Source organism: Oratosquilla oratoria, chromosome 11 (genome assembly GCF_046742065.1).
Source record: "Oratosquilla oratoria isolate Oo_2021 chromosome 11, ASM4674206v1, whole genome shotgun sequence".
Classification (NCBI taxonomy): domain Eukaryota; kingdom Metazoa; phylum Arthropoda; class Malacostraca; order Stomatopoda; family Squillidae; genus Oratosquilla; species Oratosquilla oratoria.
Window position 1 is genome coordinate 11,723,023 of NC_134787.1, and position 25,000 is coordinate 11,748,022.

Genomic DNA, 25,000 nt, shown 5'->3' on the forward strand with positions numbered 1-25,000 from the left:
GGAAGAGGAGAAGAAAGAAAAAGGAGGAGAAGGAAGAGGAGGAGAAGGAAGAGGAGGAGAAGGAAAAGAAGAGGAAGAGTAAAAGAGAGATGAAGAGGAAGAAGAAAGAAAAAGAAGGAGGAAGAGGAGAAGAGTAAGAGGGAGATGAAGAAGAAGAAGAAAGAAAAAGAAGGAGGAGGAGAAGAGGGAAGAGGAGGAGGAGGAAGGAAAAAAGAAAAAGAGTAAGAGGAAGATGAAGAGGAAGAAAAAAAAGAGGAGGAGTATGGGGAAGGCGAAGGGAGGAAAGATAGAGAAGAGAGAAGAGGAAGAGAAGGGGAGAATGAATGAGGAGGAGGAGGAGAAGAAGGAAGAGAATAAGAGTAAGAAGAAAAAAGAGAAAAGACACGGGGAAAAGTAGTAAAAGATGAAGAAAAAGAAGAAAAAAGGAGGAGGTGGAAGAGGAAGAGGAGAATGCTTATATGCAAATGCTATCTGCTCCGTTTTGTGGTGGCATCGGTCGACGCTATGCGCTGTCGACTTCGTGGCGCCTACGTCGTTTATTTTATTTTATTATTATTATTTTTTTTAAGGTGAGGAGTGATTATGATCTACACGTTGCTTTCGGTATCTACTAGTGAATGCCACTTTCCAAGGCTATCCAAACACAGAGGGCACATGATGATTTCGGCTCAGATTACAAAACTATTGGCTTAAGCTTCCATTTTTACAACTCTTTTTATAACACATTTGATTGAAAGCTTTAAAATAAGTGATGAAATAACTACACTGTCACTGAACACATGTTAGATGCCCTGTCTAAGTAATTATTCACTAACGATAATAATACTATCGTTATTTTCATTACCGGCAAACGTGACCTAAGACCCCAAATTTCTACCTATGATAACTCGAACTATCCTGATAGGCTCACTGTTACATCGAAAATACTTGTGTTACTAAACGCCTCCTGGGAGTGGCCACTTACCATCGAACCTTTTCAACTTCGGGAGATGGACGGAATCTTCCGAAGTCGAAGAAGAAACCAACCGAGAACCTCTTGAGACGAAGGGGGTGAAGTAAAGGTCATCTTTAACGCTCTCGGGTTAAAGATTCCATTCTCCTCAACGGCAAGCGTTTCTATTCACAAGATTTGAGGATCCTGGGCAATAACATAGTGGCCCTCTACAACATGATTATCTTGCTAATTTGGGTCTTGCTAACATCAAATGTTTTTATCGAGTCCCAAGATAACCTGAAACCTGTCTACTGATTTTCTCCTCAACGACAAGCGTTTCTATTCACAAGATTTTAGGATCCTGGGCAATAACATAGTGGCCCTCTACGATCATCTTACTAATTTGGGTCTTGCTAACACCAAATTTTTTTATCGAGTCCCAAGATAACCTGAAACCTGTCTGCTGATTTTCTCATCAACGGCAAACGTTTCTGTTCACAAGATTCGAGGATCCTGGGCACTAACATAGTGGCCCTCTACAACATGATTATCTTACTATTTTGGGTCTTGCTAACATCAAATGTTTTTATTGAGTCCCAAGATAACCTGAAACCTGTCAACTGATTTTCTCCTCAGCGGCAAGTGTTTCTATTCACAAGATTCGAGGATCCTGGGCACTAACATAGTGGCCCTCTACAACATGATTGTCTTACTAATTTGGGTCTTGCTAACATCAAATGTTTTTATCGAGTCCCAAGATAACCTGAAACCTGTCTACTGATTTTTTCCTCAACGGCAAGCGTTTTTATTCACAAGATCCTGGGTACTAACATTGTGGCCCCCTACAACATGATTACCTTACTAATTTGAGTCTTGCTAACACCAAATGTTTTTATCGCGTCCCAAGATAACCTGAAACCCGTCTACTGATTTTCTTCAAACAAATGACACATATGACAGATTTAGATTGAAACTATTCTATTTACCTTAATAGGGGAAATAGGAAAATGGGTAGGGTAAAAAAAAAATACACTCAAACAACTTTCTAACGTAAACAGTGCGGTACAAGAATTCCTTTGAAATCAGAACGAAAAATTCATGTCGGTGCATTTTATAGGTGCATTCACTTTTCTTTTTTCTTCTGATTTTTGGGACTTTCATTCAAGCTAAACACAAAACTGACCTCATCAACACGGGATCCTACCCTGATATGAAGAAAATCGTCTGACGTCAGTCATTGCAGTGAAGGAACCAGTTGAGATATCTTAAGACCTTAATATTGAACCTCCAAAACCTCCAAAGAGTGTCACTGTGGCAACGGTGTCAGTCAGTTTCTCGATACCTGATCTACGTTTATCTGTGCTTAAGAACGACTTCGTACTTGAGACAATGAATGCAATAGATGAGTAAAAGCAGCAACGACTGCAACAGCACTGTAGGAGAGAGGCCAAACGCAGAGTGTGGGATCCAATGTATTTAACATTTCGCCCAGCAGGGCAACTTCAGAAGAAGCCCCGCTGGGCGAAACGTCAAATATATTGGATCCCATACTCTGCGTTTGGCCTCTCTCCTACAATGAATGCAATAGGTTGATGATGTTTACCTCGAATTTCTCTTGCTATAAACACACAGGCCTACAGTAGCCAGAAACTCGTCTTGGGTCCTCTCATAGATCTTGCTGGGAGGAAGCCTGGGCTACTGTGTTGCATTAGTGGAGGTACTTTTATCACTGGTGGGTAGGAATAGTACTAGTAGTAAGAAGAGGGGATAGAGTTGGAATAGTAGGACGAATAGCACTAGGACTAGGAGGAGTAGGAGAAAACTCACCAGTTCAGCTATTCTTATGTGAAGCGGAGAGAGAGAGAGAGAGAGGGAGAAAGAGAAAGAGAGATGTAGAGGTAGAGAGAGAGAGATAGGTAGAGGTAGTGAGAAAGGACGAGGTAGAGATAGAGGAAGAGGTAGAGAGGAAGAAGTAGAGAGGTAGGTATGAAGGTAGGTATGAAGGTAGAGGGTTGAAGGTCAAAAGTCAAACTTGACAGAAATTTTGTACCGGGTCCGAAGACACCTCTACCGGTCCCTCGAATTTGTTGAGGATACAGATGAGTTCTGGAGAGATGGCCGGTGAGGATATGATTCTCGAATCACCACCACTGCAGGTACTCAACCTCGGTTCCACAAGGGATATAACATAAGAGTTTCGAACTTTATTGACACCTTAGGCCCGATGGAGGTGTCTGTTTTTAAAGAAAGGTGACAGTGAGGAACCTCTTCAACGTCTCGTTGATCCTAGAAGGGATGTGATAGAAGAGCTATTCTGTCATAACACTTGGCAAATTGTTCTTTATAAAAAGAAAACTTCTGATTCCGAGGAGATGTGGGTCGTTACCCATGGAGCATCGGTGTAACTAAAAAGTCGTAAGTTTGTGTCACATTGTAACCAACATATCCGTTCATAATACGGATGCGGATAATGTTAAGGCATGATAAAGGCATTATCCTTCACGATCACCCGTCTTAGGCATCAACATATTTAAATAGGTGGTAAAGTACATATTGGCACACTTGGAAAGAATTAAGTATCAGTAAAAATAGATAACATTTGAATAGGCGTGGAAGTATTTGTAACCACACAAGTGCAGAACACGAAAGCGCTAAGAAGATATAAATATTGCACAGGTGTTTAGATTATAATCTATCTCTCTATCTGTCTGTCTCTCTCTTTCTGCCTCTCTCTCTATCTCTGCCTCTCTCTCTCTTCATCTTCATCTCCATCTCCATCATCATCATCTCCATCATCTCCATCTCTCTCTATCTCTGCCTCTCTCTCTCTTCATCTTCATCTCCATCTCCATCTCCATCATCATCATCTCCATCATCTCCATCTCTCTTTCTCCTCCTTCTCTCTCTCTCTCTCTCTCTCTCTCTCTCTCTCTCTCTCTCTCTCTCTCTCTCTCTCTCTCTCTCTCTCTCTCTCTCTTCCTCTCTCTCTCTTTCTCTGCACTCATTGATTTGTAGAAACCGACGCATACGCCCACTGGTATGAGGACACTGCATATTTATATATGCAATCATATACGCGCACGCACACACACACACGCACACACACACACACACACACACACACACACACACACACACACACACACACACACACACACACACACACACACACACACACACACACACACACACACACACACACACACACACACACACACACACACACACACACACACACACACACACACACACAGAGGCGCGCAAATGCAGTCCACTAAAAGGGGGTTACCACCCACTTCTTCGCGAACCAGCTTCGTCCCTTTCCGAGACGCACACAAACATCAACATATACTTTGCATAAGGCACATCTCCACAAATATGCTTTTATTCAATGGACGGCCCAGAAGGGGCTCAGAGTCTCGCGGTGTATTTACATTGGAAGCCTTTGCTTGTACAAGTCATCCCACATTGGCCGCAGGTTACAAGCTCTTGGCAATTGCTCTCCACTCCGCCTTTATTTAAATCCAAGAATTACTCTTGGTCCTGGAATGTATAAGCCTTCTGGGTCCTGGAAGGAAGGTCATCTTCATGAATTCCATATGGCCTCGTTTACTTTCTCCTTTTTTTTTTTTTTTTTTTTTTTTTTTAATCTGGAAGTGGTTTGTGTTCATCATTTTTTGTAAGTCATCTGGGTTATATTTATGTTGTATTTTCTCTTGGAAGCTTGTTGGCTGAGCGGGTTAGGGCGTCGTTACTTGCGGCGAAGGTCGAGGTGAGGACGGTTCGAATCCTGCCACCGGCGAAGTTGAACCAAGGGCATGGTTCATTAAATTCCACGCTACAAAGCCCTGTGAGGGGCACCGTCCTAGCCTCCCGATAGGAGGGAGTGTGTGACGTTAAACCATAAAAAAATCTCGTACTCTATGTGTAGAGAATTTTTGGCTCTGATATACGAGGAAAAATATGAAAGGTTAACACTACTTTTCGCGAATATAATCTATAATACTGAGGATTTATTGCTGAGCCATGTAAAAAAATATCGTTTTGCTATTACTTCAATTATAAAATGTCACAGTATCTAAATACGTATTGATATGGTTGTAAATATACTCATGTGTTGTACTTATACATACTTATATCTGTTTTTTTCAAAATATATGCATACTTATGTTAACATATTCAGATTTATCTACACGCTTTCATAGCATGCATATACATACTATACATACATAATTATACGCACGCATACGTACGTGTACATACATACTTATACGCACACGTACCTACATACATACATACATACATACACTACATACACACACACATAGATGCACACCTACATGCACACACACACACACACACTCACTATGCGCCATTCGATGGCGCAGTGGTAGCGTTCGCGGCCGCCACTGCGGTGATCCTAGTTTGACTCTCGCCCAAGAAGGAAGGGAAATAGCTGTCGATCACGAGCCCAACACGTGATCCAAAAGACCATGGTGAATACACACACACACACACACACACACACACACACACACACACACACACACACACACACACACTTAAAGTTTGTGTAGACACATTCAGGAGTCAGCGATGGGAACCTGCCAGAGTTGGTCTTTCGAGATAAAGTCAGAGAGGATATTCTTTCCGGCAACCATCTTCAAAAATCATCAGCGCCTTCTGGGGGTGCAGGCCTAAGAGGCAGACACTCCAGCTTCCAGTACTATACTAAGATCTCTTCCTACCAACTTCAACCCACCCCTAAAAAAAAAATATATATATATATATATATATATATATATATATATATATATATATATATATATATATATATATATATATATATATATATATAAATCAGGAGTTCTGACAACCGAAGACTGTTCCCCTTATTTTGTTACTGTGAGGTTCCAGATTTTCAGGTTTGATACTGAATTTACTGGATTGAACACGGACCTCGAGCCCGTCTTCTACCAACCAGACCAAGGTTTGCAACTTCATACGATATTTGTGTACAGGAATTCGATTCAGATCGAAATAACGATCCGAGCGGTCTTGCACGTACTCCAAGCTCACTTGAGGAAACGGAGGAGACGCACACAGAATGCACCGCTCGAACAAGTCAACCGATTCTGCTGAGAGCTGTTGGGGATGGGAACGTGGATGCATGGGCGCTTGCTCGGGAAATTGTCTGGAATGATATTTGAAGAGACGCCCCCCCCCCCCCGGGCGTATAGTCCCATTCCCATTGATGGGTATATATACATAAATGCACACACATACACGCGCACACACACATGCACACATGGCTCGACGGCGCAGTGATAGCGTTCGCAACTGCCAACCAAGCGCTCTAAGATCGAATCCCTCTCAGGGTTAAAATAATTTCAGTATCGCTGCGCTGCGAGCCGTTAATCCAACTCTTGTGGGCGGGGAGTTTTGTGAGTGTGTGCGTGTATGTGTGTGTGTGTGTGTGTGTGTGTGTGTGTGTCAGGTCACAGCATTAACCATATATCGGTCATACATGAGCTCTGAGCTCTCACTCGGGAGGGTAGTAGCTGTCGATCACGAACCCAACACGTGATTAAGGACCATGGTGAATTACACACACACACACACACACACACACGCACACACACACACACACACACACACACACACACACACACACACACACACACACACACACACACACACACACACGTAATGTTTAGAATATATAGATATCAGTCTTGGCAAAGACCCCCTCCTAAATGGATTAAAGATATATATCGATTGAATATAATGGAGAAAGTAAAAATTATAATTTTTAGAATGCATAGGCAAAATGTTGAAAATACCGACTGTGAAAGAGAAAATAAAAAATTTAATCACAGGAAACTTTTTCAAACAAGAGGTAATTATTATGTTCAGCTTTTCATCTGAAATGTGTGTGATGAAAATATAATGAATATAAAAATCATCGAAACATAAAGTTGAGAAAATAAGCGCGCAAATCACGATGTGTGGGAATAATTCTGGTAAAGATTTAATCAGGAATTGTACACAAATATAAAAGGAAATTAACTTGATGGCAAATTGAGAAGACTGGCAGGTAGGGCGTAACACGTATCTATAACTGAATGATAGATTTTATTTTATATAAAAAAAAAAAGAATTTATGTTAACTATGTACCTCACATCACTCCCTCTCACCTATTTTCATCCCCTCCTCCTTCCACACCCACCCTCCACCCTTTAGCACTAAGTGACAGTTCGAAGCCCGAAATCAAATTCCGTGGGTAACAGTAATTATGACCAAGGTGGATCCGTGACGATGTTTATGTAGCAGCTAATATACAGTTCCATATGCCTAATGGTGCACGGATGGTATGCTCTGTGGTTAATGGATATTAGGGTGGTCCCGTGGAGCAGAATGAAGCATCAAATTAACCCGGCACCTTTTAGTTCATAACGTGATATCGAGGCAGCCAGATGTGGTTCTTTGAGTGTTAGGTTGGTTGAGTGTAATGTGGGGGGGGGGGAATGTGTGGTAATGGACGTATGTTTGTGTGTCTGCGTGTCTATGGGAGGTCAAAGAGGACGTGTAACATAACAACTTGGCGAGATACTACGTCACGGACGTAGATTCTTGTTTCGTTGCCAAGGGAAACGATATTTACAGTCGAGATATCTACTGTAGATCGTGAAAGGGTATCCGGAATACGCAGACCTGGTTCCTTACGTCACTTGTTTGTGGACTGGCAATCTTCTCCCGGAGACGTTGAAGTCTAGTTTTCAGTGCAATCCAGAGAGTACGTGTTGAGAAAGGGAAGGAGAGGCATTAGATACATAAAGCGGGTGAATGGCTGAAGGTTGAGAAGGAAATACATAACATAAAAATGAAGGAGACTGCAAGAGACCATAAGGTCTACACTAGGCGCCCATGCAACCATATTTCCCATTCCAATAACTCCTCTTATTATAGTTCAGAGTGTGGCAGATATTTCCATCTCGGTAGTAGTGTACCGGGTGTCTGCATTCTGTCGAAAACAAAACCCACACTACGTCAGACGCCAAATTACCTCGTCGGGTTCTTCAAGAAGGGCAACCTTTGCCGTTTAGACGTGAGGTGCCCGTCGATTGAACAAACGACAAGGTGTAGTTAAAATGTGCAAGGATTTTCTTCGTCTTGTGGAAGCTTTCGTCTTAGGCAGGATCTCACTGGTTCAAGAAGCCCATGAGGAATAGGAGATCTGTGATGTAGAAAAAAAAAAAAAAAATGTCAGGAGTTCTGAGATGACCTCCCCTATTTTCGTTTTTGCTAGCTATCCCATTGTGGGAGGCGGTGTAAACACAAAATGTGACACTGGGGTCGGCAAAAGTCTGAGTGTCGATCGCAGTGCCGTACATTCGACACTGGGTCAAAGCTTCGGCGATGTGCCAGAAGTGAGCTTCGTAGCTGTCATCCCAGATAAGGAAGTCGTCCACAACTTTGTCGAGGTTGGAGACTGAAGCGGTCTACAAGTTTGTCGAGATTGGAGACTTCTTCGAGGGCTTTATCGCCACGGCATTTGTACTCGGTGCCGAAGCTGATCTCGCGGCCTCGTTTCGTGTGGGAGATGAATATGTTGGTCGTAGAAGTTGGATTTTCATTTTGACTTACCGACGGTGACACGCAAGTCATCTCTTGGCTTGGGGACCACAATAAGAGGATGGCACCACACAACTAAGGCATCAAGAGGACAGGGCATGGCAAATGGAACTCTGCTTTGATCCACCCATCGAAATAGGTATCGCCCTAGGTCGTAGTGTACATCTTCTCGATGATTTCTTCTAAGGGTGAGTAGGTCCGAGATGGAAAGGTTCAGTTCCTCGAAAGGATTGCGTACACGTATACTAACGCCTAGATTTTGCAGATGCTGGCATCTGATGACCGTCGTTTCAGAGCCAGTGGTCTGGATGAATCAAAGTGTGCCTCCGTCATCGCTAAAAGTCACTTGAAAGGTGTAACCGTTACTAACCATTACCAACGACGCACGTGATCCACAGACATGCGACATGGTACTCGCCTTGAGCAAGACCTGTAATCATGCTGACTTTACAGATTTCCCAATTGCAAAACACCTACGTAAGACGATGACGTTCCCAGTGTCGCCACCCGAATATGCCTAATGTCACCAGATAGACCCATAGAACCCTTTCTTATATCTACCCCAATTACATTATCGTAACAAAGTATCTACACCATATCTAACCACACCCACCAACCATACAACTAACCCCTATATAACAGAACTAACACCAATGCCTATAATTAATTGATAACACGACAATCCACTAACACACTTTATTATCGGACGGCTGTGCCGCCGACCTTAGAGCTGCCCAGGTCGCGAGCCTGGCAGAGGGGAGATTCCCCAGGGCAGTGCCGAGGTCAAGGCCCGGCACCAGGAGTGTTAGGTCAAGGACCTAATTGCACAACATGTTATCCCAGATCACATTCTTAATAAAACGAAGAAAGTACAGCAGAGACTTTACCTCACCCGCAAACCACCATTGCTTGTACCATAATAGTGGTGAGTGATGAGTGAACCGAGCTTGTTTGGGTCGGTGGCGTGGATAGTAACATATGAGGCCCCGCATGGAGAAGTGTCCCATGCGACACAATGGCCGGTTTTGAGTTACGCACATATAACACTATTTTGGCCCTTCTACTTCAATGCGAGCATGTCGGAAAGGACAAAACGTGACCTGCAATATGGTCGAAACGCTCCTAAAACAGAGTGGCAAAACCTCACGCTCGCTCGGCCGGCGCAAAATAATGTTATATTTGCGTAACTCAAAACCGGCCATTGTGTCGCATGGGACACTTCTCCATGCGGGGCCTCATATCTGCTATGGCAACACTGTTCTGAAGTCGTTGGTTTATTCTTGTTCGAGGCGGATAGGGTGGCGAAAGGATTCTTGGAGCACCTACATTTATTTTCAAGGTGACCTTTCCCGGATTATCTTCGACATTGGTATGTACATGCTGGACACTTCTCTGACATACTGTACATGGTTAGGAGAGGCGCAGCGTCATCTAAATACGTTTGTTCACCCTAGGAGGTTTAACCGGAGGGTGTCTCTGACATATGTGGTTCTGCTTCTTGTACATAGAAATGTTGTGGACAATTTGACTCCCTGTGGAGAACAAGAAACGGCTGCTCAGCACCTTTGCGAGATCAAGCCACGTCGAGAGCCGTGTTGAACTTGAGATGAAAAAGTAGTTCGATGTAGTTAAGTAATATAAAGATTGGTCTCTCGAGTCAGCTGTGTGAGTTTGCCGCAAAGAAATCCAAAGAGTTCGCCGGTACCTTCCCTGCAATTCATGAAATCCAATCACCGGTTCTCGAAGTACTGCTGTTCTTTGGCATATATGTCCTTTATGGACTGGAACGAGGTTCATAGTTATGCCCTTTTGGTGTGGTCCAGAAGAGGAGCCAAACTCGTCCATGAGATGTGACTGCTGTATCGCGAAGTGCTGCTTCTGGTGAAGGGTTTCAAGAAGCCTCTGTAAGAAGGACGAAGTCTTGAAACTTGTGATGCCACGAGTCGATTTTTTTTTTTTTATGGGGGAACCCTACGACGAAATAGGGGAAGCCTTGGCAATCATCTTTGGTAAGATGTGAAGAGTGGGGTCTAAGTAGAATTATTTTTCCTCTCCTCCTTCTCAACCTCGTTCTCTTCAACCTCGTTCTCCTTAACCTCGTCCTCCACAGAGCTGTCCTCCTCAACCTCGTCCTCTTCAACCTCGTCCTACTTAACCTCGTGCTCCTCAGCATCGTTCTCTTTAACCTTATCCTCCTCCACCTCGTCGTCGTCCTTCTCTCGTCTTCTTCTTCCTCCTCCTCTTCCTCCTCCTCCTCCTCCTCCTCCTCAACTACCTTCTCAAGCTCTTCTTCTCAACCACTTCCTCCATCTCCTCAAGTTGCTGCTCATTTTATTATGCGTTCTCATGTCCCTTGTCCTCCTTTCTCCTCCTCCTCCTCCTCCTCCTCATTCTCCTCGCCCTCCTTCGCTTTCCCCTCCTACATCTCCTCCTCCCTCCACATCCTGCTTCTCCCCTTCTCATCCTTCACCACTTCCTGCCCCTCTTCCTCCTCGTCCTTCTCGTCCACTTATTTTCTTAATTCTTTTTCTCTTCATTTTTCTTGTGTTAGTTTAATTTTATTGATTCTTTATATTCTCCCCTTCCTCTTCCCCTTCCTTCTCGTTCCACTCCCCCATTCTCCTATCACTTCTTCATCTCCACTTCCTGCTTCTTTATCTTACCGTCTTCATCTTCCAATTATTTTCCTCGATTCTTTTTATTCTTAGTTTTCTTTTTCTTGTGCTTTTCTTCTACTTTTTCACCTTTTATAGTCTTAATTTTTTCTTTTACTTGTTTCTATTTTTCCTCTTTTTTTGCCTCCTCCTCCTCCTCCTCTTCCTCTTCCTCTTCTTTGTTCTGTAGACTTCGTCGGCAACAATCAGCCCCCCAAATCCCCCTCGAGAGGCTCATGTGGTGGCGTCCACCCGATCTTCGGCTCGAGTGGGACTCGATTGATCTTTCTTCTCTGGGGTCGTGCACACGACTTCTCCTCCCAGACCAGTTAGTCTTTTCTGCAAAGCGATATGTTTCATTTATTTTCGTTCTAGGTGGTGCCAGAAAGTTTTTTTTTTTCTTTTTTTCTTTAACTGAGTATGTGTGTGGGACGGGGGAGTCTGAGAGCATGTCTCTTCTTCCTTAAGCTGAATTAGATTAGCTTATGTCAGAGAAAAATTAAATTCATAAGCAGCAGCATACTGAAGGTGTTTATGTCCTTTTTCTCCTCAGTGTTGTAATGCATGTGTAGTTTTTAGTCAAGGTTAATTACAAATGATTCTATTCAGCTGTTGGACAAAACAAGGCCTAAACGAAGTCTTGATAGTCCGAGGTAATCATTCACGTAGCAGCCTGAGCCTTTCTTGAGTAATGTCTACACCAGAGGTTCTCAAACTATTTTTTCATGTATCCTTTACTTATGAAATGCTGTTCTTACCTCTTGTAGATCAATTCAACAGTGAATTATTACTAAGCATCCCCTAACTACCTGTAGTTTTTTATTTGAGGGCCCGATTATGAAACTCTAATCCCCCCCTCCCTGGGGAGGTGGGAGAGGGGGTCAACGGACCCCAAGCCCTCCCCCCTTCACCCCCGGGGACGGGGGAGGAGGGGTAGAGGAAGGGCCAACGAACCCCCAGTCAAGAGCTACTGCTCTACACCAGTTATCCTCGATGTACTTCTACCGCGCCCCAGCCCCTGTCCTCTATAGATTGAAATGTTACCCTTCACCGTTTACATATTTGCCCAACTTTAAAAAGGTAGCATACTTGTATATATTATCATTTCATTTTGTAGCATTTAAAAATTACGATATACTGTAGATTACATGAATTGTAGATGCTGTAGGACTGGTTTGAAGAAAGATCAGTATTACTACAGTTTTAAGTTTAAAAGTCTCTGTTACCTATTTCCACTTCCCCCACAGTGAAACCAAATGATATTCTGTTTAGGGCAAGGAGGTTCAGTCCTTCTCCTCTTGTCTTTTGTTGAGAATCCTCCTGATTTGCACATAACGCCGCCCAGAGCGACTGCAGGACTCTGTCGATGGATTCTCCTTTTCCAATAAGTTCGCCTGCATCTTGCTCGCTCAGCAGATCAAAACCGTTGCTTCGTCGTTGTTATTTACTCTTTCGAGTCTTTGTTCTCTTCAGGAGAAGATCTCATATGTCCCTTTCTGTCGTCTGTTGATCTTTCTTTTTTTATATAATGATGAAAAATAAGTTTGGCGTATCATGTAGCTTCTTCGGGGGTCTATCTGCATGAAAGTTTTTCGACGAGTCTGCATGAGGTCTCTGTGAAGACTTTTCTCCTTCGCGCCGAGGGTTAATTAAATCCCTCTATCAAGTGTTACCTCTCTGTTCCGTTCATCAACGTGGGACCCCTTCGGTAAGGTAAGGGTGATTGTTATTATTGTTACTATTTTAGACGTTTGAAGCGAGTGTCATCGTTCCTGTTCACTGTCACTTTTTTTTTAGACAACTGGCAACTCGACAATCATACCCGGTGGATGTCCTACAAGAATAGTCGTAACCGTGACGAATTTTCATAAGCGTTGTCACAAGTCGAAAACTAGTAGTATTTAGTGGATGCTTAATTTAATTCAGTGTTGAGTTGATTTTCAAGAAATGGAAGAACAGCAATACATAAGTAAGGGATACATGAGAATTTTTTTTTTTTAAGAAAATCTTGTATAAACATTACATTTATAGGTGTCGATTGAGTTTATTTGGGAAAGGCTCATATCGTTACCTGAATGAATTTCCCGGATGATCAATACCCCGTTCAAGCCATGTTTTATCTTATAAACTCTGTGTGTGTTTGTCGCAACTATGATTTCTTTTACTTTGTTTAGTTAATTGTCTGTTGTTATGTATTGATTAATATATAAAGGAAATAAATCCCTCTTTTAATTACACTGTGTAGTATACATAAGAGCATAAGAATGAAGGAGACTGCAAGAGACCATAAGGCCTACACTAGGCAGCTCCGTATCCATCACCACCTGTCATCCCCATCCATAAAGTTGTCTAATCGTTTCTTAAAACAACTGATAGTTTCAGCGCATACTACAGGGTTACTAAGTTTATTCCATTCGTCGACCACCCTATTAGTAAACCAATTCTTGCCTATTTCCTTTTTAAATCTAAATTTATCCAGTTTATTACCATTACCGCGTCACTAAATTTGTCCAGTTTATAACCATTACTGCGAGTCAGCCACAGCATTCTCCTCAGTAGTTCCCCAATTCTAAACGTTACTGTCATCGTCTTCTTGCATCTGCTGTATTTCTGCAACATAGTCTTGATATGATCCTCGTCGTTTCCTTGCATTTGATATCATGCAACAATGTTAAGGCAGCAGCTGACATATATGGCGGAGGAAGCAGTATGAGAGGACAAAGCCTTTGTTATAGAGTACAACGTTTCGCTCATTTTAGTTTTCTTAAGTCTTTAAGAACTTTCTGATGAGTGAAACGTTTTACTATCAGTGATAAAGACGTCATCTTCGTATGACGTTCCCTCTTCCATGTTTTAATGACTGTTGCCATTCCTATATATTTGCTAAGTTTCTCCAACAGTGGTTTATCATAATCTTTGTCATTGAATTGCATTTGCACTATGCATAACTTTTGTTATCGTCATAATCTTATACAATTTCTTATAGTTCTGCAATATTGTTTTGTTATCATCGTCATTTCTTTGCATTTATTGTATATTGCAACTCTTGCTATGATCGTAACTGTTTCCTTCTATCTGTTATTGTTCTGCAATATCTTATCATTATCCTCACTTCCTTGCATTTGCTGTAGATTTGAAAGAGTTTATTTGTAATCGTTATCTACAAAAATTCTATAACTGTAACACAACCTTGCCATGATAACCTTAATTTATTTGTATTTGTTGTATTCCTTCAACAATGTTTTGTGGTGAAGAAAGCGCCAATTTTTGCGTACTTCCATACCCACAATGCTCCGCGCTAACCGTTCAAATGAAGACTAATGGATGAAATTCAGGGCCGTATGTCCCACGAGAGTTGTATCTGCGACTGAAACTGTCCACTTAGCTTTGTGTACCCGGACATCCAGGACAGGTAACAGTTACCAGGAGCCGTTGGGAATTGTTCCCGGACCTTCCAGCTCACGAGGTGGCAAGGATATTGAGCTCGAAACTATAATTCTGTTGCGTAATTGTCAAGCGCCGGGTTCACCCCCAAAACGATGCCGTTCTACTCATTGGAACCATTAGTCTTGTAATGTCAATTTTCGAAACGCAATTCCTGAAGACGGATGGTAATACGGAATTATATCGCCACATCTCAATGTTTGCCACACAGGACGATGTGGTGGATAAGAGATGAATATTGCCTTCAATTATTTTTGGGGTGGGGGTACCTTTTTGTTGCTCTTTGAAATATGTAAATACAAAAACTAACCAATCAGTCAATCAACAACTTAAAAAAAAAGTAAAAAAAAAAAAAAAAAAAAAAAAAAAAAGTAATAATATATATATATATATATATATATATATATATATATATATATATATATATATATTATATATATATATATATATATATATATATATATATACATATGCACGAGTTGACCAAAATCATATATTTGTTTTTCAACGTTTTGTCTACATTGAGACATCTTCAGAAAATACCATTTATCTGTACTGGTAAATTATTTTATTCATTTTAACCTTCTTTATATTCTGTACCCATCCAAGTTTTTTATTTCTGTATGATTGTATTTTATATGTTTCACATATTTCCTAAAGATATTTCAATGTAGACGAATCGTTGAAAATTAAATGCATGATTTTGGTCAACTCGTGTTTGTTCAACCCCCGAATGGCCAAATCCTTTTTAGGAAAATTGAAAATATGCACAAGAAGATTAACAACTGTCAGAACGCTGTCGACTTTAACAACGCATGTTTACAGGAGAATATGCTCCCTTATTTTTTCATATATACATACATATATGTATATATGTGTATATATTTTATATATATATGTATATATATATATATATATATATATATATATATATATATGTGTGTGTGTGTGTGTGTATGTATATTCAAATATGATATATATGTACATATATATGAGTGAGCAAGCATATGTACAAATATATGTATATATATATATATATATATATATATATATATATATGTGTGTGTGTGTGTATGTATGTACAACACTGAATGGGTCCCAGTGATTAGATACATTTTAACAACCACAATGTGCTTTACTTCTAATCCATCAACATCGGAAGACCCAATGGAGGCCACATGCAGAAATTGAAATATGGTACTGCCAAGGACTCGAACCCAGCAATCACATGACAAGGGCCGTAGTAACTTACCAACTACGCTATCAAGAGAGATTTTTTAAATTGAATATGAAAATAAAAATAAGTGTCACCGTGATGTCTCGACAGAGTTATTTGGCATTTTTGTCACTGTACAAAATCCCTGTGTTAGGCTGTCCGATCTAATATATAAATCAGCATCGATAAAAAATTAAATACATATAAATAAAATAAGAATAAAATAAATGATGCAAGATTTTTGATAAATGAAAATATATATGGAATATGAAAATAAATGTCACCGTAATATTATGTCACTGTACAAAATCCTCGATGTAAATTCAAGAAAAGAATAAAGGATTCGTGTTAAATATATTATAGAAGTTGAAACTTTCTAAACGGGGTTTCAAGACATTTCGTCCGTACCGTCCTGTGGCTTTGAATGGGAGGGAATTTCTACTGCTTCCCGAAACAATCCCCTAAAGGTATTTCAACCTTTGTTTCGATTTTTAAAAATTTGCCTTTTTTATATAAAGACAAAATATAACGTAAGGCATCGTTATGGGATATTGTGTTCTTACTATTTACTTTTTTTTTTTTTTTTTTTTTTTTTTCTATAAACTTGCTCATATTTCTCTTTTTTCCATTGGTGACTTGCATGGGGAGGGTGTTACACTGAAGACCCATTCAGGCTAGATGTCCCATTTTACTTTAATATATGTATATACGTATATATATGTATATGTATATATATATATATATATGTATGTGTGTGTGTGTGTGTGTGTATATATGTATATGTATATATATGCACATATATACATATATATATAAACATATATATATATATATATGTGTGTGTGTGTGTATGTGTATGTATGTAAAAAAAACATCATGCGTGACCATCCAAAGGGTTGAATGTTCTAATGAGACGAGGGAAAAAACATAGCCCTATGGGGGTTTTAGCTGTGGCTTAAGCTGTCACCTTTTTCTTTGTCTAAGTGCCTAAAAAGATGTATTTACTACGCCTGGCAATTCCTTCATTTTTGTGGTCTGAGTTCCCTTACATCAGTACCACAAGGACGGTGTCAATTGTGGTTATTTTATTATAATCTTTTTACTCCTTACAAAGCTCTTGTCTGTTCATACGATAAATTCTCGCTAATACCTAATACCATCTGATTCTATTCAGCTGAGAGCAATTAATGCCTGTCTTAGTGCAAAAGAGTTAGGTTTTTATGTGTGTGTGTGTGTGTGTGTGTGTGTATGTCTTTATTCTATTTGCCTGCAGGTGATTTTAGACGAACTAAGGAACTCCTCAACTTATTCCCCTTTTGGTGGCTGACTGCCCTCTCGGTCTCTTCAGATGAGGAGTCTTAGATTCTTCTTCGTCATCAGCTCAGATCGATGGAACAGTCGTCGACTTCATCCGGATCTTCCCGAAGATCCTTTCTGCAAACGCTTTCATGATTTCCATGACTTCTGTGTGTTTCTCTGCGTTCTTTAGTAGCGTTCCGTTCTCTTGGTTTTTCGTAAGATTATATTCAGTATAATTATTTTATTCTGGCTAGCGACAGAAAATTTTACTTAGCTCACGACAACTATTCCATGTCTTCATGGTCTAAGAACTCCATTAAGGAACAATGTCATAACTAGATTTTGTCTTAGCTAAATTCAGCAGATTTTATTTACGTAAGAAGAACCTACGTTCTCTAATAAGTTAATGTCCTACATGTATGAGTTGACACTTTTGCTATGGTGATCTCTTTCACTCAAAACATCGAGTATTCGAAGTCCACTACTGAACAAAGGTCTCCATAAACTAGTTAATGTTCTACATGTATTACTTGATACTTTTGCTACGGTGATCTCTTTCACTCAAAACATCGACTATTCGAAGTCCACTACTGAACAAAGGTCTCGGCTAACTTTTTTTTTTTTTTTTCAGGACTCCCACGAATGGATTACCCTTTGTCTTGCTACTCATACAAAGGTGTTTTTCTCGTCTCTTTACCTCCTGTCTGGTCTTTCTCTCCCACGCTTGCTTCTCGGCTTCCAGTCAGTAATACATTTCCTTCACCTTTGATCTTGTTTTTTTCTTCCCTGATCATTAGTTCCGTCGGGTTGTGTTTCTCGTTTCTAGCTTTTGTTTCATAATGTATTATCTTACATTGAGGTCAACGTTGTATTGCGCTTACAGTAAATGCTCTGTGAGAGCTTTATGACGTGTTTTTACTCTGTTTTCATATAGAGTTTTAGTGCTGGTTTTTGTTCTATTGAATCAAAGGCTTATTTGTAATCGGAAAGGCTAAACAAGAGTAGTTTAAGCAACCAAATAGGACTTTCGTATTTATATATTTGGAAAATATATGAAAAATACTTCTCCAAAAATTAGACTAATAAAATAAAACCAAATAAAGTAAAAAAAAAAATAAAATAATAATAAATTAATAAATAAAACAAAGGCATATGAAATAAAACCAAACCAAACCAAATAGAACAATGGAGAAAAGTGAAATAAGAAGAGAAAGTAAAACAAACAAAATAAACACAAAAACAACATAGAAAGAAGATGTGAATAGTATTTGACAAGACTAAAACAAGACAAGGATGTGCCATAAATGATAACGGATAATCTCGTTTATATATATATATATATATATATATATATATATATATATATATATATATTCTTGCAGGCAGACGAGGTTAAAAGCTATTGAAGATTCATTTTTGTTTATCTTCTTGCGTATAGTCTCTAATATATATATTAGTCTGAAGATGTAATATACGAAAGTACTTACTGTCTACAAGTTTCCCTTCTCCTGTGGTTATTTTACATTTTTGTATCACGGTGATGTGAATGCTTGCATATATATATATATATATATATATATATATATATATATATATATATATATATATATATATATTTATATATATATATAAATAGATATTTTAATATTTTTATATATTTATTTTTATATATATATATATATTTGTTTATATATATATATATATATATATATATATATATATATATATACATATATTGCAGTAATTCACAAGGCACACGTGAAAATAATATGCAGAAAAAACCACTGGGAAATAAGAAGCTTAGTCCGAACGTTTCCCAGTGTTTTTTTCGGCATATACATATATATATGTTTATATACATACACGCGCGGAGAGCTGTTATGAAAACACCTCCGACAAAGAGTGAGTCTACATAGACTTGATACAACTCCGTGGGTGTCTCCCCCGGCCAGTAAATGCCCAACGTAAGAAGGGCACACACCCCTCAGACCCTATGCAATAGAGTTAGGACCAGTTAAGGCCTCTTTGTGATATTTTGGTTTTCGGTGCTGAGTGACTAATTGTCACTGAGTGGTGATGAATATGTAGTTTCGTTTTTTGTCCAGTCCAATAAGTATTGGGTAATTTGTATGAATGATTAGCCTGCGATGTAGAAAACGTAATTGGTTCCTACCACCCAACCATCCTTTTTTTTTTTAACTCCATGTTAAACTGCTCTTGTCCTTTTGGGCGGGTGAGCATGTGAGTGTCTGAGAGATATACTGTGTGTGTGTGTGTGTGTGTGTGTCTGATTAACCATGGTCTTGGATCACGTCCTGGACTCGTGATCGACAGCCATTACCCTCTCCGGCTGAGAGTTCAGAGTTCATATATTGCCCGATCTATGGGTAATGCTGTGACCTTACACACACACACACACACACACAGTTTGCATAATTTTTGCTTGGTTTCTTAAGCACAATTATTGTATATATTGCATATACTTTTAGTATTGTGAACATTTTTCAAAACACCCACGAGCAAAGCTTACTGCAATGGGCATAGACATTTTGTGCTTCCAGTCATATTAATTAAATCGCCAGAACAAGAGTAGTCACGTCTAGTACACCACAATCAGTCGGAAGTATCCCTGACATACTTCTTGTGGAGAGGGTCGAAATGTCCAAGAAGAGGGTCGAAATGTCTTGTCCGAGTTAGACTGCGAAAGCTCCAGAAAGGCTTCGTTCCAGAGGCTTTAGAGATTTAATTGGGTTCTTGATTAATATCTGGAAGCCTGATCATGGCTTTGTAGAGGATTTGTCGTCACTCCTTAGGGACCTAAACAACAACAGCGAGGGTGACAGCGACAGCAAAGGCGGCAACAATTATCATTTATTTTATATTTGTTTTTGTTTTGTTATCATTTGTCTGCTTGATTTTCATTTATCATTAGTTATATGTCAATTTATTATTATTTACTATTTACCTGTTTGTTTATTATTTAACTATACCTATGCATCTATTTATGTATTTTATTTGTTATTTACATTATTATAGTTTCTATTTATTATTTTATTATTATTATAATTTTTTTCGCATCCGACCTAGATATGGACCAGGTGGTCTCCTGTCGGTATGCTCCGCCTTTGTAATCCTTTGTAACAAGAAAAACAAAACAATTACTACAACAACTACGTGGGATGAATTGAATAAAATACATCTGAAGGACTAACTGATTTGTTAATTAGGAAAGGATACTCCTATAACTGGACTAAATTGTCTATCAACAGCCAGAGAATACTTTTAAGTCCTGATATCAATAAGTGTGTTCACTATTTTACCACAGTAATATGGTGTATTGATACTTCTACAGCTTAGGATAATTTAATTTATGTGGCGGAGAACTCATAAAGGTCAAAATCTTCAATTCAAATACATAAAAGCGCCCTTCTTGTGTCAAAAGCGAGTCTATGTCTCTGTATTGAAGCGGCTAGATAAAGATATTCCTTTTTTCATCAAGAATATGGCGTCGTCCTCGCATTGTTCTTGTATTGAAATTTGCGTTTATCACACAAAAGCACATTTTTGCGTTCGCAGGTCCAAACACGGTGAGAAAATATGGCTTTGACGACATGTCCTGTGAAATATTTTCAGTACTATATTTTTCCTCCCGTGTTTGGCGGCATATACAGAAAATACATTTGACACAGCACAGATTGATTTGCGTTTTCTATCAAATTGTATTAGATTTTTTCAATTACTTTTTTCTTTCAGATCATTCAATTTTCTTACAAATAACGCTCCACCATGAAAATTGTTAACTCGAGTTACAATGAGTGGAAAATCCACTGCCCCACAGCGGCTGACAGGCCCTCAGGCCTTTCCACAGACCTATCTGGGAAGGACTGTCCTTTACTATAACTGGACTAAATTGTCTAACAACAGTCAGAGAGAATACTTTTAAGCCCTGATATCAATAAGTGTGATCACTATAAATGGACTAAATTGTCTAACGACAGTCAGAGAGAATAGTTTTAAGTCCTGATATCAATAAGTGTGATCACTATAAATGGACTAAATTGTCTAACAACAGCCAGAGTGAATACTTGAAAGTCCTGATATCAATAAGTGTGATCACTATAAATAGACTAAATTGTCTAACAACAGCCAGAGTGGATACTTTTAAGTCCTGATATAAATAAGTGTGATCACTATGAATGGACTAAATTGTCTAACGACAGTCAGAATAGTTTTAAGTCCTGATATCAATAAGTGTGATCACTATAAATGGACTAAATTGTCTAACGACAGTCAGAGAGAATACTTTTAAGTCCTGATATCAATAAGTGTGATCACTATAACTGGACTAAATTGTCTAACAACAGTCAGAGAGAATAATTTTATGTCCTGATATCAATGTGTGATCACTATAACTGGACTAAATTGTCTAACAACAGCCAGAGAGAATACTTTTAAATCCTGATATCAATAAGTGTGATCACTATAAATGGACTAAATTGTCTAACAACAGCCAGAGAGAATACTTTTAAGTCCTGATATCAATAAGTGTGATCACTATAAATGGACTAAATTGTCTAACGACAGTCAGAATAGTTTTAAGTCCTGATATCAATAAGTGGGATCACTATAAATGGACTAAATTGTCTAACAACAGTCAGAGAGAATACTTTTAAGTCCTGATATCAATAAGTGTGATCACTATAACTGGACTAAATTGTCTAACAACAGCCAGAGAGAATACTTTTAAGTCCTGATATCAATAAGTGTGATCACTATAAATGGACTAAATTGTCTAACAACAGTCAGAGAGAATACTTTTAAGCCCTGATATCAATAAGTGTGATCACTATAAATGGACTAAATTGTCTAGCGACAGTCAGAGGGAATATTTTTAAGTCCTGATATCAATAAGTGTGTTCACTCTTTCATCACAGTAACATAGTGTATGGATACTACTACAACTCAGGATAATTTGCTTTATGCGGTGGAGGACCCGTAAAGGTCAAAATCCTCCATTCAAATGCATAGAATCGCCCCTCTTGTGTAAAAAAAAAAAAAAAAACATGTCTGTGTTGTATAGGTAGGAGACTAATATGAAGGTGAGGTTGCAAATGAAACGTTAAGGCTAGAGTATGGAGCTTTATTCAGAACCAGACGTTTCGACCTCTTGGGCCTTCTTCAGTCCACTGAGACTATTTCTTTGTCGTCAATTGAAAGGAGATGGACATGGGAGCAGTCTCAGGTTGGTATTTCTCCATGCGTGAGTTGCAAGATATACAGTTAAAGTTGGCAAAGAGACCTTGGATCCAGTCCAGACAATTTTCAGCCAATCATGGCTGCACCTCATGATGAGGGTGAGAGGGTTGACGGGTTTTGAAATTAGGCAGCTCCATTGTCCATCATCAAGAAGCATTACATTCAGATACCCTTCATTTGTCCCACGCTTTACAAAGGATTACAAAAGCAGATCATGCCGACAGGAGACCTTTTGGTCCATATTTAGGTTGGATGCAAAAAAGAAAAAAACTATAATAATGATGAAAAATAAACAGATACATGAATAAATAAAAACTATGATAATGTAAATAATAAATAAAAATAAATTTGAATTAAGCAAATAATAATAAACAAACAGACAAATGATAACAAAACAAATAAACCAATTCTGGCGATATCTATATACTCCTAACTCACTAGATATCACATCTAAGTCGTGTGCCACGGATCCCAAAGGGTATAGAGATGAAAAAGAAATTTCATGCTTCTTTGTGGTTCCTCTAAAACGGATGATGGGGCTCTAGTACGGATAAGTAGATTTCTCTCCCTTCTAGACGGAACGTGTAAATGAAGCTCATTGATGTTGAAGATAAAAGTTCCTTAGTTCATTCAAAAAGTTTGAAGACCATTTTGCCTTTTATGGGCCATGTGTGCACGTTTAGCCGCGGTTTTAGCTGCGTCTGGTTGACGAAAATACAAAAAAAAAAAAAAAAAATCTTCGTGATGTTCAGCCCCAATTTCTTTAAAGCAATTCACCTTTATATATAAGCTTATCCTTCCGTGTCTTCCTGATGTACTTATATGTATGTTTATTTGTATATTTAGTTATAAGAAAAAAATGTCAATGTTTTAAGCGTGCGGCCGCAATGAAGAAATGAGATTTTGGACATGAGGGCATATCATTTCTGTGGAAGTCGCTGAGAAAGTCACAAGTCAGGGACTCCCACGAAATTTATAATCACATTTTTTCGATTCATACTTTATCCCTACAAAAGTCTTCCTCACTTCCCCCTGGGCACAGAATAGTACAGAGACGCAATTAATCGAACTCCACAAAGTCAAGGTCACTCGTTTACTCGTCCATTCAATCTTCTATCTAACCAAGGGCAGATCATGCTTCTTCTAATTACCAGCATATGCTGTAACCATCATAATTCTTTTCACCGGGTAATACCTTCATTCCTAGTTACCCATACACACACACAGAGGACTTTTTATTACGTAAATACAGCATATGCTTCATTATTACTCTATTATCAACACATGATATCTCTTCCTGACAAACGATCATATGCTGCAAACCTTCCGCAAGGGGAAAAAAAATTGGAACCACGCAAATAAATGCCTCTGCTGTTGAAATCAATATAGGAACCCGGAGAGGCCATGGCATATTACCGGGATGCGTTGTTGCCTGATACCTCTGGCTGCCATAGAGAGTACAACACACTCTGGACGCAAACAACAACAACACTCGTTAATTTCGGCCCCTGTCAGCGTGTTGTCCCCCCTTATCAACACGCCAAACTCCCGGCGCATCACACAAACACGCGTAAATACCGTCTCGCATAGGACCGCTGACGAGCCTTTCATTCAACAGAACGTGCTCAGCCACCACAAACACGCTCACATGCGCGCACGCACACACACACACACACACACACACACACACACACACACACACACACACACACACACACACACACACACACACACACACACACACACACACACACGAGCATAGGTCCCCTTCCCGTATAATATAACTAGGTAAATACATACAAACACACACACACACACACACACACACACACACACACACACACACACACACACACACACACACACACACACACACTACACACACAGTAGAGTTCCCGGCTACCACTACGGAGGTCCGGGTTCGAATTCCGCCCAAGGGCTGCAAGTCATTACTTCAATTCGTGGTCGAGGAGTTGGGTGTGTGTGCGTTTAAGGTCACAGCATTACCCATTGATAGGTCATATGTGAACTCTGAGCTCTATTCCGGTAGGGAAATAGGTGTCGATCACGAGTCCAACAAGTGATTCAAGACCATGGTGAATCACACACACACATACATACATACTTACGTGCATATGCACGCATATTGCTCAGAGGATGTTCAGGTGTTTACACGATGAATCTGTTACATGAAGATCCATTTCAGAACAAAAATCTCCTCCACCTTTGGATTAAAAACCTTGGCGAGATGTATTTATTGAATATGAAAGAAAAAAGCAATGATAAACAACTCCAGCTCAACAAACTGTATCTGTTGCGTTTACACAAAACTATAATATTTATTTACACGTTTTTGTTGCATGTAAGACACGTGATTTCCAAATCCAGACCTTCTAACGCTTGGAAAGGACATTTCGGTGTCAGTATGCACAATTGCACTGAAAGTGATTGAATTTTGCTTTGTAGGTGCTTGCTGCGAAAGCACAACCGCTGAGAAACAACAGTGAAAGAGTCGTCTCAATCATATGAGATATTTATAATTGAATCACAGAATCCTTTTG

At 39.5% G+C, this 25,000-nt stretch overlaps 1 protein-coding gene across 3 annotated transcripts in view; it reads left to right on the forward strand.

Moving 5' to 3' along the window:
- Nucleotides 1-25,000, forward strand: part of LOC143029593 (uncharacterized) — a 1,250,372-nt gene that overhangs the window by 348,170 nt on the left and 877,202 nt on the right. The gene's annotated exons all lie outside the window — the stretch shown is intronic.